This window comes from Antechinus flavipes, chromosome 4, assembly GCF_016432865.1.
Source record: "Antechinus flavipes isolate AdamAnt ecotype Samford, QLD, Australia chromosome 4, AdamAnt_v2, whole genome shotgun sequence".
Classification (NCBI taxonomy): Eukaryota; Metazoa; Chordata; class Mammalia; order Dasyuromorphia; family Dasyuridae; genus Antechinus; species Antechinus flavipes.
The window spans coordinates 307,787,017-307,803,311 of NC_067401.1; the positions used below are offsets into that span (position 1 = coordinate 307,787,017).

General features: G+C 37.0%; 1 protein-coding gene and 1 non-coding gene across 3 annotated transcripts in view; one reads left to right on the forward strand and one right to left on the reverse strand.

The window, feature by feature from the left end:
• Window positions 1-1,647: 1,647 nt before the first annotated feature.
• Window positions 1,648-1,719, reverse strand: TRNAE-CUC (transfer RNA glutamic acid (anticodon CUC)). Its single transcript has one exon. It is a non-coding gene; the product is annotated as a tRNA-Glu (tRNA).
• Window positions 1,720-13,461: 11,742 nt separating this feature from the next.
• Window positions 13,462-16,295, forward strand: part of NCOA7 (nuclear receptor coactivator 7) — a 156,421-nt gene continuing 153,587 nt past the window's right edge. The window contains exon 1 of one of the 2 annotated variants that reach the window (XM_051997695.1): window positions 13,462-14,285. The gene's annotated coding sequence lies outside the window, so the exon portion shown is untranslated. The remainder of the gene's footprint in view (window positions 14,286-16,295) is intronic. The other variant, XM_051997696.1, reaches the window with a different exon arrangement.

The window sequence follows — 16,295 nt, forward strand, 5'->3', positions numbered from 1 at the left end:
TGAATGCACAAACCATCACCTGAAACATATTTGTTTTCACATTTATGCCATCTGAAAGCCTTTTTCTTTACCTGCCAGATCAGGGGCACACAAAATTTTCTTGGTTCCCCAGAGCTGAAAAAATGATCTCTCCTTCAAATTTCTTTTTGCACTTTTCTAGAAATGTCTTTCAATGTAATTTAAAAGTTGTTTAGAAAAATATTCGATAATAAATATCTTACTTAAAAAAAAAAAAGTTAGATTTTCATCCCAGAGAAGTTAATGCCTAAGCAAATTTGTATATAAAATCACTAGATCCCTTATTTTCATACAGAATTTGCAGACAAAGAGTGTTATATTAATATACTGGATAGAAATTAGAACTAGAAGGGGTGAAGGAGTCGTGAGGTTGTCAATGAAAGGTCCAAGGGAATACCCATCAGGTATGAGATCTGGCATAAATCAGAAGATTGCAGTTAGGGCAGCTAGATGGCACTGTGGGGCCCAAATTCTGAGGAGATTTATTTTCCAGTCTCATGTACCTAATAGCTGTATGATCTCGAGAAAATCATTTATTTCTATTGCTTCAGTTTCATCATACGAAGTAAAAACGACTTTTATAACAATAAAAGCTAGGATTAGATCTCCAATCCATCCTATATATCATTGCCATTTCCTCACAGTTTTCATCATTCTTCACATTCTTTAATCCTTCATTTTCTCCCTACTTTGTTGAAACTACATTTTCAAAGTTCACCAATGATCTAAAATTCAACACTTATTCTATACTTATTATTCACCTACTATGTGCATCATTTTACATTACTGACTGAGCCTTCCCTGAAACTTTCCCCTTTCTAATTATGCTTTGATCCCATTCTTTCCCATCTCCAATGGGACTTTGTTCTAGCAAACATTCTTCTGTCTCTTAATCTCAATTTTAATTGCCCTCTGGTCTCCCGGTTCCTTTTCCTCTTCAAATATGTTCTAATGTCTCCCCTGTCGGGAAAAAAAAAAAAAAGCTAATTTTTAAAAATCTACCTTTTAAAAAATTATTCCAACAGTCCAATTTGGGTTGTACCCAAATATAAGTCATTCTCAATGCATTGGAATCCTCGTAGCTCTGCCTCTTTGGAATTCCTACTTTCTTTCAAGATTCTACCCAGATGCACCTTCTACAAGAAATCTTTTCTGGATCTCTTCCTCTGTCTCTCTCCTAGAATAATCTACCTACAGTAGAAAGTAAATTCCTTGAGGAGGAGGTTTTCATTTACATTTTGTATGTCCCCTAAAGTCTAGCGCAAGACCTAGCATGGTGCTGGATGCTTACCTGATGGATTGGATTGTACAGGAGCATTGAGCTGAGGTTCATGAATTCAGGTTTCGTTTTAAATATTGTAAAGTACTATGTATTATAATTTGCACATTTTAAAACATGATGCAAAGAAAGGACATCAAGGCACATAAAAAAAAGTTGAAAACTCCTAAACGGGAGTTTTACAATTGACCTACAAAGGTAACACATAAACTATTCGAGAGACTGGCTTGTTTTGTATTTGCATGTCTAGCGTCTACCACAATGCTTGGATTAGTAAAGTGAGGAGTTCTAAAAGAAGAAAGGGGGGGAAAATCCGTAGGCATAAGGGAACGAAGTAAGCAAAAATGCACTTCCCTGACCGGGAATCGAACCCGGGCCGCGGCGGTGAGAGCGCCGAATCCTAACCACTAGACCACCAGGGAACTTGGTGAGCGGTTTGCTGTAGGCCCATTAGTGTTTTTAAGCTCTTCACGTAATAAGTTTTATCCAATCAAAATCTGAACAAAGGTTCCACCCCTTCCCTTTCAGTTTCAGTTCCAAGGTCCAAACACTTCCCCTTTCTCCAGATTCCGCGCAAAGTGTCCCCCTTCTCTTTGTTGTTGTTTTTAACCACTCTATTGGAAAACCTTGAAACAGATTTTTTTTTTTTTTAAATTGGTCAATAAGAAAGTGCCATTCTGCTTCTGGAGAAGAATTAAAATGATAATCAAAAAAATCCGGCAGCTTTGGGTTAGTTTGTGTCTCTTACTCTCTTCTCCAGTCCCCGTCTATATGCTATTTTTAATAAAGCGGCCGTGGTAAAGGGGACAAAGTTGTGGTAAAGGGGACAAAGTTTTGGTAAGAGTCTTATAATGAAACAAAGTGAATTTGCACGACAAGGGTTCAAATCTCACTTTTGCTGTTTATTGTCAGCCAGACTTTAAGAAAGCTTCCTAGGTCATTCATGGGTCTCAAATTTGTTGGGTCGGGGGCGGGAGCGAAGATAATTGGACTCAGTATCTGGAGTTTCTTCCAGCTTCTCTAGGTCTTAGATGAATTGCAATTTACGAGTTTTTAAAAGAACTTTATTTTGGGATTCAAGCTAGAAACTGTGCACATATGTATTTTTATGGACATAGTTATTTGCACGTAGTCTCTCATGTAAGAAAATGAGATCTTGGAGTAAAGGTATAGAGTTTTAAAACTATGTCTCTAACCCTTTACTCCACAGGAACGTAAACTCTTCTAGGGCAAAGACTGTCCTGGTTGTATTTGCATCCATTGTGCTTTGCACCATGGTTGACATATAATAAGCAGTTAAATGCTTCTTGACTTGACTTATCCCAAAATGAAATACAATGCGTGACACATTATATTTGTAGATGGGACAGTCTGATAACGCTGACTTATCTGAGTTCTCTGGACTATTCAGTTCTGTCCATAATTCTATACCAGATGCTGGGCAGAAAACCACCTATGAATTGATGCGGTCACTAATCACAATACTCAAATATATATTGGCCTGTAGGAACAGTCTTTATTAAAACAAAGCAACAAGAGGAATTTTCCTTTATTTATTTTTAAAACCGATATAGCTGAATTTAAAAAAAAATAAATAAAGTTCCCATCTAGAAACTAGCAGTTACTTGAGGAACAGTACAATAGAAAGGGCCCAATTTATGAGAGAGGGAAAACTGGGTATGAATCTATAACAGCCCTTGTTGCTAAGATAAAATCCTTCAATATAGTAATTAAGATGGAAATTGGACTTGGGATATTGCTTGAAGAAACCCAAAATAATGAAAGGAGCATTACATATTGGTATTCATTACTTGTTGATTTGAATCAAACTGACTGATTCAAAGAAATAAAACAAATAATTTGGCTTATAAATTGTAAAAAGTAAAGAACCACGGATAGGGAGAAGGAAGGAAGAGAAGAGAGGAAGAAGGAAAGGGGGAGGAAAGAGGAGGGAAAAGAGAGAGAAGGAAAGGGAGTGTTATTTGAGTGATAGATCATACACCAGTGTTTTGCCAAAGAGCATTAAAGCACTAGAAGAAAAGTTTTGGTAATTCAGTAGATGGAGCTCTTTCCTCTTATGTAACAGCATCCATACTCAACTTTCTTTTTAATTCCAAAGCTAAAAAAGCATAAAGCAGGTATTGCAATTGTATATTTACATTGTCTGAATATCTGTATTAGATTTTGTTTCAAGCACCTTAAAAATAACAAAAAAAATTTTTTAAGTAGAATAACTACTTTTAGTCACTTGAATCAATTTATATTCATTTACCCTTTTTTATTATTTAAGTTTCTAAGATAATATTGTTGTATATTAGAAGTATCTATCACCATTCCTTAATTAAAAATCAGACATTTATAATTTCCAGTTTATTTAGTTCATTTTGCAAAATTTTCTTGAGAAGGAACAAGAAGGGATAAGTAGACATTTTTTAAATCAAAACAAAATTTTAATGAGAAAGAAAAGATATAAGTATTAGACTTTAAAAACAAATTAAAGCATGCACTTATTTAATTTGAAATGTATATGTCTTTCCTTAGAAGAAAAATTAATGTGGGTCTATCACTTGGCATCAATTTCTCTCTTTTAATAAGTTCAACTAATAAAAAAATTACCATTTTAATTTGAGTTTGAGAGGTTGTTTTAGAATTATAGATCAGTGATCTTAACACTGCTACTTATCAAAATAATTTTCTTCTTCCATTATTGTCAAGGACCATGCCTAGGTGAAGGAGCAGATCAATTCTCTAAGAGCCTCTATAGCTGTGTACCATAACATCTGAAGGAGTTGCAAAGCAGCCTTTACTGTCACAGGTGTTGCTTGTGAACTGGGAATGAAATAAATTGGAGGCAAGAGGGAAGAGGAGAGAGGTCAGAGAATGCAACTGCCTCTCAGTCTCCTTGCATCATCATCATCATCATCATCAACATCATCATTATCATCATCATCCACTCACATGAAGAGATCCATTCTACAGGTCTGAGTTAGACCTCCAGTAGCCACTGGCAGGTGGCTCCCATATTACAACACATTATGCTGTTCAGAAACACTATTAAGAGCATGCCTAAGCATTTGTTAAAACATCCATCAAACTGTGTGCAGATATAAAAATGCAAAGAAAATAAAGCCAATAATAAAGGCCATATTTTGTTAATAACAATAACAACAATAATAATGTTAGAGTGAGAATGAGAGAGAGATTTGGACTGTAGGAATTGTGGGAATTGAGTGAATGACACTGCATCTTGTGACTCAATTTTGGATCTAGTATTTTTTATTCAGTTGTGTCTAATTTGTACTAGAATAGAATGTAAGTTTCTTTAAGGTAAAGAATTGCTTCATTTTTGCCTTTGTATCCCTAGGGATACAAAGCACAGTGACTGCATGATAACTAGTTGGCACTCAATTAATATTCATTGAATTGGAATTGCCACATTTACTCTTCATAGAATTGTCCAGTTTCTGTCTTGTGAGAAAACTTTATTGTGTTGTTTGAATGCAATTCTTGGCTGGAAAATCAAACCATCTCTACATGTTGCTTAGAGTCCCTTCACTAATTTTGATCCAAAGACTGATGCAAGAATTTTTTTTACAATTATATATCTCAAGTAAAATATATGTTTTATCTGAAAAGTGTCCTGAAGTAGTCAACCAGTTTATGCTTTCTTGTTCCATTGACTGAATACAGACACTTGGCAAGTAGTGGGATACCTCTTTTTTCTGATTTCAGGAAAATGTACCAGTATGTTTTTCCCTTCCCAATTTGGAAAGCCCCATAACCTTTCCTCCAATTAGAAATCAGATTAGCTAATCTTGGTGTCCTAGTTTATATGTTGTTAGTTATTTTCTCTTAATGCATACAAATCTGTCTTCCCCAGTATTTGTGGTCCAGTGCCAAGCTGAGGGAGGCCTGATCCTGATTTGTAATGCAGTTGGCATGCATTGCTTAATAAATCAACATGCTTGGAAGCTCAAATGTTTGTTTCCTCAGTAATTTCAGATTTTCCCCTCACAGGATACTGACTTTGGCTATATATCGAAATGCTTGCCTGAGCATCAATAGCAATAGATTTCTATAGATTACAGTATTCATTTCTCAATACACCTTGAGAAACTTCTCTGATCATCCATTAAGAGGGTTGTTGCTTTTTCACATCCCAATTTTGCTTTATCACAAAATGCTACCTAAGTTTAGGTTTATCCACTGATGTACTTGTTACATTTATTTTTGGAAGACAAGATAATAATTACAATATCTTAGATAGACAATAACCTTGGCCTTTACATTCTCTTATAAAATGGATCATCTTATATATACATATATAGGCTATATATACACATATATAACCTACTTGCTGTCTTGGAGAAGGAGAGGTAAAGGAAAGAGAAAAAAACTGGAACTCAAAATCTTACAAAAATGAGTATTGAAAACTATCTTTACATGTAATTGGAAAAATAAAATACTATTAAGTAAAAAAATTAAGTAAAATGAATTATAGCCAAACATTATTAGATAAGGAGCATTATATTAGCTGCCCAAGCCCATTCATGAATGTTGAGTAAATATGAGGGTTCTTGTGTCTGCCCATACTCTTTTAGTGCCATGAAGAGGTAAATATGGTAATTCTAATTCAATAAACATTTTAAAGGTGAAAATACTATGTTGCGATCCATATTCAGTCCCCACAGTCCTCTTTCTGGATGCAGATGGCTCTCTCCATCACAAGTTTTCAATAAAAAATTTTAAGTGCCAACTAAGTGTTAGGCAGACACTGTGCTGGGAAGTAGGGATACAAAGGTAAAAATGAAACAATACCTTCCCTCAAGAAGTTTACATTCTATTCTAATAATATGTGCTTTTTTGTATTATCCATTGAGAAATTATTTTTCTAACAATTTGTAATTCATAAATTCAGAGACATATATGATTTATCCTTTTTAAGATGCATAATCTTGTTAGAAAAGCTTTCCTTTTTTGACCATATTTTAAATCATTCACATCTGTCTATATGTCAAGTTCTTTCTGTGATCAGCTTTTCCTGTGTCCTACAAGGTTACTATCAAAGAAGGATTTTTCAACAGAATTCAGTGAAATTTTAAAGCCTGAACTAATCTAAACTCCTAGAAGGCTACATATAACCTATATATCTAAGAAAACAGTTGAAATCTTAGGATACCATAGCTCTGAAGATGGTAGTCTTATGAAAGTTGTTTTCCTGAGACAGTCATGTTCTGCATGGAACAAGCAATGACCTGGTCTATAATATTGACACAGATGAGAATATTTTCCATGTGTTGTTCATCAAACCTGATGACAGATGTGATAGGGATCACCGTATGCAAGCTAAAGATGTTTCTGCTGCATGATTCTGGCAGAACATAAATTTGTGTGAAGAGGGAAAGTTTATGCTATAAAGAAGATAGAATATACACTTTAAACTAAAATTTTCTTGAGGAGCAGTTATAGATTATAGAATTTTAGAGAAGGCAGGGACCTTAGAGATGATCTAATCCAATCTCCCTGATCACAGGAAAACTGAGTCCTGGTTCCAGGTATGGCATAACTTGTTTTGTGGTCTTGGGCAAGTTACAGTATTCCATTTCTCTGGGCCTCAAAAACATTCTATGATTATTGTAGAGAAATTTTTTCTAAGATGTCCCCATCAAATAGTCAATTTACCCATCCTTGAACACTTCTAGTGTTTTCTAGTAAACCTATTCCATTATTGGAGAATTCCTTCAGAAAGTCCTCCTACAATACATTTAAAAAATGAGTACTTATAATTTCCACCATTGGTTCTGGATTTTCCCTTTGAAGCAATAGGGACTAAGTAAAGAAGAATGCCCAGTTAAGTGTTGGTTCTGGAACCAGAAAACTTAAGATTTGAATACTGACTCAGATACTATAGTGTGTGACTTTAGGCAAATTATTTATTTTCTATAAATGTTCATTTTCTTATCTGTAAAATAAGTGGATTGAACTAGATTATTTCTGAGGTGCTTCTTCTGAGCTCTTGATTCCAAAATCAAATTAATCCTTCCCTTAGCACAATACTGGGGTCATTTGTTTCTACTTTCCCTTCTCTCTCTTCTAAGTACTTCCAGGTAACATTACTTTTTCATGCCAAGGAAGATGAAAAATGTTTCTCATCAGAGATTTTTCATCTAAGATGACATTCCTGTTTCCTTCAAAAATGGAACCAACTCAGATATTTTTAACATGTATCCTTATGGACATGAAACCTGCATTTGGCACTACAAGCTAAATCCTATTACTGGCACCCAAATTGTTTTATGTACATATCTGATTCTTCCCAACTAGATCCTGAACTCAGAAAGCAAGAATCACCAAGCTTTGCCATAAAAAAAAAAAAAAATGGTAAATGAAGAATCTTCAAAGTCATTACATTACTATTTCATTGAAAATTCATTATGTTTTATATTGTATCTAGGATATACTGCAACATATTTAACATATATAGGACTGCTTGACATCTAGGGGAGGGGTTGGAGGGAGGGAGGGGAAAAATCGGAACAGAAGCGAGTGCAAGGGATAATGTTGTAAAAAAAAATTACCCTGGCATGGGTTCTGTCAATAAAAAGTTATTATAAAATAATTTTTTTTTAAAAAGAGGAAAAAAAAAGGGAAAGAAAATTCATTATGTTTGACTCTTGCTCTAAATAAGTCACTAACTGAGGGTAGAACTCACAGCATTTTTGTGTTGATATTGGTGTTGGGGGAGGGGGCATTGTGGTCTTTTGTTTGTTTTGGTGTAAGATGATTTGTTTTAATATGATAATTTAACACAGAAAGATTATTGTATATGGAGTGGGTCTGGGTAAAAATCCTGGATATATGTGATTTGAGCAAGTCACTTAGGCCTCAGTTTCTTAATACAATTAGATTTTGAACTAGATGACCTCTAAGGTCCCTTCCAGTTCTAAATCTAAGATCAGATAATCTTATAATTTCTTCTAGGAACTGGGATTCTATGGCAAATCCCTTTTGATTTTGTGAACTAATAATCTTCATCTATATTTCCCCCCTTAGAGGGATCAGTCATTAGGAAAAGAATGTTTATGTCTATGTTTAAAAAAACTGAGTGTTTTTCTAAGAGATTCTTAGAATGTCTTTAATTTATATAAATTGCCTGTTTCAAAGCATATATGGTCTATCTATTCATTCAAAAAACGAGGCAAAAATTTGTCTTTTCATCATATAAGAAAAACAGTTTCCAAAACAATGGTGTAAAGGTACCAGTTATTGGAGTGCTTTGATATCTATCTACATAAACCATTTTAGGGAACCATTAATGTGATTTGATCTATAACAGTTCCAAAAACAGTTTTCATATATATGAGAATATTTGTTTAAAATATCTGAATCCATGCTACTTATGAAAAAAATCACAAATCAGAAGTATTTTTTATTTTCCTCTGCATGAGAACGTAACATTATATGGAGTTACTATAGATTGAGAATAGTGAATAGGGAAACCACCAGAAATGGTCAGGCAGTTGCGAGAGAAAAGATCCATTTGAATTAGAACTATAAATAGACCGTACACCAAGATAAGGTCAAAATGGGTTTATGACTTAGGCATAAAGAATGAGATTATAATTAAATTGAAAGAGCATAGGAGAGTTTATCTCTCAGACCTGTGGAAGAGGAAGGAATTTATGACCAAAGAAGAACTAGAGATCACTATTGAGTACAAAATAGAAAATTTTGATTATATCAAATTGAAAAGTTTTTGTACAAACAAAACTAATGCAGACAAGATTAGAAGGGAAATAATAAACTGGGAAAACATTTTTACAGCCAAAGGTTCTGATAAAGGCCTAATTTCCAAAATATATAGAGAATTGACTCTAATTTATAAGAAATCAAACCATTCTCCAATTGATAAATGGTCAAAGGATATGAACAGACAATTCTCAGACGAAATTGAATATATTTCTAGCCATATGAAAATATGCGCCAAATCATTGTTAATCAGAAAAATGCAAATTAAGACAACTCTGAGATACCATAACACACCTCTCAGATTGGCTAGAATGACAGGGAAAGATGATGCGGAATGTTGGAGGGGATGTTTGTGGAATTGTGAACACATCCAGCCATTCTGGAGAGCAATTTGGAACTATGCTCAAAAAGTTGTCAAACTGTGCATACCCTTTGATCCAGCAGTGTTTCTACTGGGCTTATACCCCAAACACATACTAAAGAAGGGAAAGGGGCCTGTATGTGCCAAAATGTTTGTGGCAGCCCTGTTTGTAGTGGCTAGAAGCTGGAAAATGAATGGATGCTCATCAATTGGAGAATGGTTGAGTAAATTGTGGTATATGAATGTTATGGAATATTATTGTTCTATAAGAAATGACCATCAGTTTGAATACAGAGAGGATTGGTGAGACTTACATGAACTGATGCTAAGTGAAATGAGCAGAACCAGGAGATCATTATATATCTCAACAACGATACTGTATGAGGATGTATTCTGATGAGAGTGGATTTCTTTGACAAAGAGATCTAACTCAGTTTCAATTGATCAAGGATGGATAGAAGCAGCTATACCCAAAGAAAGAAACACTGGGAAATGAATGTAAACTGCTTGCATTTTTGTTTTTCTTCCCAGGTTATTTCTACCTTCTGAATCCAATTCTCCCTATGCAACAAGAGAACTGTTCAGTTCTGCACACATATATTGTATCTAGGATATACTGTAACCTATTTAACATGTATAGGACTACTTGCCATCTGGGGGAGATGGTAGAGGGAGGAAGGGAAAAATTGGAACAGAAATAAGTGCAAGGAATAATGTAAAAAATTGTTCTGGCATGGGTTCTGTCAATAAAAAGTTATTAAATAAATTAAAAATAAAATAAATTAAAAAAAAAAAAAGACCTATAGATAGAAAGCTAAGGATTTAGCCTTCTAAATCCTTTTTTTTTTTTTTTTAACCAAAGAGAAAACTGATACAGGGAAGAATTGTGATATTCACATAGGAAGTAAATCTTAGAGGCAGGATTTGAAGTTAAGTGTATCTAGGTGGCTCAGTAAAGAGTACTAGGCCTAGAATCAGGAAAACCTAAGTTTAAATGTGACTTCAGACTTTTACTGGCTATGTGATGGGGGCAAGTCACTTAATCTCTGTTTGCCTTAATCCATGAGAGAAGGAAATAGCAAACCAGGCCCTGTATTTTTGCAAGAAAATCTTATGTTCAGTATAGTCTGAGTTCTCAAAGCATCATCGGACATAAGTGAATAACAAAAGCTCTAATTCCAAAGCCACCCACTTATATTGTACCACATGGCCTCTTACACAGATGATGCAAGGATAGATAGATAAATGATATAAGTTTCCTTGAGCTTTGCATGATTTCTGCAAAGTACGGAAAATCACTTACTATAACTTTCATTTTAAAGAGAAATAAAAACCCAGAATCACACAAAAGTCAGCCCAGCAAAAACTGAGTCAAGACAAAACCTTCAACCTAACTCTTCTAGAAGTCTTAAGCTATTCTTCATTAATCCTAAGAATTCCCTTTAAAATATTTCCCCAAAATTTTAGCTGATGATCTTACATTGTCTTGATTAGAACACAGACCATAATCTTTTCTTTGACCAAATTTCTTTTTTTTTTATTTTTTTTTTAAATAAAGCTTTTTATTTTTAAAACATATGCATGGATAATTTTTCAATGTTGACCTTTGCATAACCTTGTGTTCCAAATTTCCCCCCTTTCCCCCATTCCCTCCCCAGGTGGTAAGTAATCCATTATGTGTTAAACATATTAAAAATATAAGTTAAATCTAATATATATATATAATTAGCTAGCTGCACAAAAAAAAATCAGATCAAAAAGGGGGAAAAAAACAAGAAAACAAAATGCAAACAACAAAAAAAATGAAAATGCTATACTGTGATCCACACTCAGTTTCCACAGTCCTCTCTTTGGGTATAAATGACTCTCTTCATCACAAAATCTTTGGAACTAGCCTCAATCATCTCATTGTTGAAAAGAGTCCATCAGAATTGGTCATTGTATAACCTTGTTGCTGTGTATAATATTCTCCTGGTTCTGCTCATTTCACTCAGCATCAGTTCATATAAGTCTCCCCAGGCCTCTCTGAAATCATTCTGCTGATTATTTCTTATAGAACAATAATATTCCATAAAATTAATATACAATAATTTATTCAGCCGTTTTCCAAGTGATGGGCATCCATTCAGTTTCCAGTTTTTTGCCACTACAAAAAGGGCTGCCACAAACATCCTTGTACATGTGGGTCCCTTTCCCTCCCCTATGATCTCTTTGGGATATAAGTCTAGCAGAAACACTGCTGGACCAAAGAGCATACTCATTTTGATAGCCCTTTGGGCATAGTTCCAAATTATGCTCTAGAATGCTTGGATCAGTTCTCAACTCCACCCACAATATTAGTGTCCCAGTTTTCCTACAACCCTTCTAACATTCATCATTATCTTTTCCTGTCTTTGACCCAAATTTCAAAATCATAACATGTATATCTTATACTAACATCTAGGAACTCAGTTTCTTTCATCCTCAAATGACTTTCTTGTGGTACAGCTACACCTGGAATGTTAATGTTAGTGAACACTTCACTTTTAAAATTATCTACAAATGTGAAATAAAGTAAATGAAAGCAGTGAACATAAAGTTTGGTTTGTTTTTTAATCATTTTAACAAAGCTCAAAACAAGACAACATTTATTAGATTGATTTTTAACATTTTAATTATCTTGGAGCATATCCCATATTTAGAGATGGAGGTGATGGTTAAAAGCACCTAATATGTAAATGTTCTTTGATTATGTAGTTGGTGACATATATGATATTTAAAATTTTTATGAGAAGCATATTATGAGAGAAACAGTATAACACCAGAGAATAATTAGATGGACTCAAGTTCCAGCTTTGATACATACTGGTTGTATAATTAACTTTTCTTTACCTCCAGGACATTAAGACCTCAGAATAGCTGGTCAGTTCTAATGATCGATTAAGATTAAACACAAGGAAGAAACACTGATGAAATCACAAGTCTCTGGACATTGTTTTCAAATGATTTTCTCTAATAGAATATAAATAGCAGGAGATTGTCAACCTTAAACTTTTCTCTCTGAGCTTTGGCATAATATTAGCCTTTAAAGAACAGAACTCTGAGGTTTTCCTTAGGTTAAGAAAGCATACTCCAATGATTACAATGGAAAGAATCCAGTTTGTGGATTCGAATCCCAGATCTGCTGCTTACTAGGTGTATAACCATGGACATATCATTTATCAATCTTCCTGCACCTCAGATTCCTCATTTGTTAAAGGGGGATAGTCATAACTTCTGAGGTTGCATCAATAAAAGTAATATTACCTGGAGATACCTCAGAGTGGGGAGGAGTTTACAAGGAAGTAGTGAGGGAAAAGATGAATTAGGTATAGAGCAGATAGAGAGGGAGGTCATTTTACCAATGAAGGTAAAGTCTACGAAAGGTTAACAATTCCAGCTCTAAATTTTCAGTATGCTTCCATGAACATTTCTAGTTATGCAGAAGTTGCCAAAAAATCACGAAGAGGGAATGAGATGCTTGGCATGGATGCTTCATCCAAACCATCAAGGCTTACATTCAATTTCTAAGACTCAAAAGCTCTAACCAGCCTCCACAGTTGAAACTTAGTAGGTAGTAGAAGTTTAGTAGCTTTCTATAGAGAAGGCAACAATAGAATTGTGACTGTGTGTATGTTTTCAGGCTTTGGATTGGATTGCCGGTAGATTGTGACAAAGTGACAAATTCCTTCCTAGATGAAACATTGTAAAGAGAAATGGAGCTAATATGAAGAATCTTTGCCACCCGGTGGCGCTTAGATCTGACCTTGGCTGGAGAGAACTGCAAATGGCCCTCTGCTGGCTTACAGATTTAGGTCATTAAGTCTACCGCTCCATGCCGAGCTGGCCACTCCAGGCCAGTGAAGACCCCCGAGGACAGCTCCCTATGGCTTTCCTCTCTCCCTTCCCCACAAGGCCTCCTTCCTCAAAAGGCACAGCCCAAGCCGAGTCTGCGCTTTACAACGCAGCTTCAGGGGCCCGTTTAGGCCCGGCCCGGCCCGGCCCTCCACGGCTCGCGCGCCGGCGCCCGCTAGCGTCACAATGAGGCCGGGGCCTGGGAAGGCAGCCGGCGCGCGCTGTTGATCGCGTGTAGGGCGGGGTTGCCGCTGTCCCCCGTCCTGGGATTCTGGTGCTCTGTGCTCTCGAGCCGAGCCGTGGCGCTGCCAGCTCCGGTGGTGGTTGGAGACTCGGTTTGAGGTTGTGGCGAGGTCAGCCGCGTTCGCCGGGAGGTGACAGCCACCTGAACTCGGGGGAGGAGGGGCAAGGATACTGCTGCAGCTGCGGTCACTACTGACGCGACTCCACTGACGGCCATCTGGGAAGCGGTCATGATCGTGCCCGAGGCATAGTGGAGCGGCGAGAGGAGCAGCTTTGGCAAGGATGTTTATCCGGCCGGAGGCTGGGAGCTGACGCGGCGGCCCGGAGCATAGGCGTTGTATGCAGCGGTAGCTGCCTGGCTCTGGAAGACCTTTGGGTCTCTCTCTGGACAGCGGCGGTGCCCATAACAGCTGCTTAGACCCGGGGCGGGGGTGAGGGGGGTGGAGGAAGGGAGGAGGAGAGAGTGCGCGCGACTCTGCCAGCTCCGCTGCCTCCTCCTCTTTCCCTCCTCTGAGTCGGTTCCTCCTCCCCACCCCACCCCACCCCACCCCCTCACCCCGACCCCTCCTTCCCCAGGAGAGAGCTGGAGAGAGGATGGGCTCCCCCGCTCCGGGCAGCAGCGGCTGCGGCGGCGGCGGCGGCAGCGACAGCAACAGCAGGAGCAACAGCGGCCGCCGTAACTCCTCTTGTGTGCGAGGCCAAATATGCGTCTTCCCGGACACCTCCTCCCGGGCGGCCGGGATAGGCTTCTCAGCCCTGTAGGTGAGTAAGGAGCCCAGAGAGCCTTACTTGTAGCGTCTGTTGTTGTAGCAGATGCTGCCGCTGCTACTGATGCAGCCGATGCTGAGTCTGGAGAGGGATGGAGATGGGGATGGGGGTGGGGTTCCGAGCAGAGAGGGGGATACTCCCCAGCCGCCGGGTTTTTTTAGAATGTGCTCGGATGAGTCCTAATGGTGGGATTCAAGCTCTGTTTCACTGTACAGAGGACTCCAGAGCCGTGTGAAGTTCAAGAATGTTTCTGAGAGAGGAGGAAAGGACATTGCCCTTCCACTCCCTCCTCCCCTCCGGGAAGAACTAGGATAGGGCAGGACAGGTGGCTTAGTTAGTGGGAGGTAGATGGACAGACAGGTGGGTTCTAAGAGTTCAGTGTATTTATTCTGGAAATATTCCTTTCGCAGTTGCCAGAATGGAGGAAGCTTATTTTAGGGATGCACATGAGGAGAGTGTGGGTGTTTATGCATTTCGTGACTAGGTCTTCCCGTTTTCCTTTATCTGACAGCTCGAACTCAGATTAGTGTCTTTTGCTTCTTTATATGAACATTTTAGGTCTATTTAGAAAAGAGCTGGCTTTCGTTAGAATGCATTTCAAACTATTGGTGGATTAAAATGTTTAGGATATTACTATGGCTCCTACCCCAGGGCCTCTATTCGTTGAAAAAGGCTTATTTATTAAGACTGTAAGATTTGTCCTAGGTACAGGATGTGGGTGAAAATGTGCTGCAGTGTTTCACTGAAGGGCCAGCAGTAGGCAATCATGTGTATAGCTCAACTTCCAACCTGATCTTATTATTGCTTTTCTTCCAGAGAAATGGCAGTGATCTCGTTCAAGTTCAAAACACAGAATAGTTGAAAAAATATTTTCCTCTTCTTTCTTTGATGGGAAATTGACTTTGGGTGGTTTGGTCAGATGTTTAAAGACTCATCAACAAGGATGCCACGATTAAAAATGAAAATACAAATTGATCTCACTGGCAGCATTATTTTACTTAATTTTTTCTTCTTTGTGGTGACGCTCCTAAACTAATTGACATTTCTGCCTTCTTTTTCCAGCCACGGTGAATATATTCATACTTTTTTTGTAAATTATAGTGTAATCTTCCTCCAAATCCCTAAATCTAAATTAATCATCTGCTAAGTTTGCAATTTTTCCACAGTAGATGGTTTTTTTTTAAAAAACCTCCTTCAACTAGAATATCCTTAACTACTTAAAGGAATAAAATTCAAGTTTTAGATTTTAAAATTCCAAGTTTCTTCAAGGAAAAAATTTATATAGTTGAGTGACAAGTTTACTCTTTTGTATTTGACTTGCAAAGTAATCTTTGGATACCTGTTATATTACAAATAAGGTCAAAATCCAAAACAAATCTGGGAAATACCTGTTCTCTTCCTGGGAAATTTTGGTTGAATTTTAAATATGTAATACCCAATCAGATTCTAGTCTTATATTTTGTATAGGTTTGCTCACAATACCAGCAGGTGTTTCTAGGCTAAGCAAGTCATTTCACTTCTGTGGCACCTCAGTTCCCTCATGTGTAAACCGAGAGGGTTGGACCAAGTGATCTCTAAGGTCCCTTTCAGCTGTAACATTTTATTTTTTCTTTCTTTCTTTTTTTTTTACATTTTATTTTTCTATGAAATCACTCATAGAATCAATATAGCAATAGACATTACCTGTTAGAATTGTTTTCTATACTCCACAAAAATCTATTTATTCCTTATATCCATGATTGTGTCTGATACTTTCTAGTCTTTTTAACTTCCTTACTTAATGACTGATGTCTCTTGAGATTATTCAGTGGGGTGTTGATGATTTCAGTTCCTCTTCATTATTATCTTTGCATATCTTTCTTCCAGATTCACATTAATATTTGCACTTTTTCTCCTTTTCAAGTGATTTTCCTTCCTAATTCTTGTTTTATTTATTCTCTAACTGTTGAGGTGGGGAGGTTGGTTTAATGGTTTGCAAACTTATGTGTCAACAGTATTGTGATA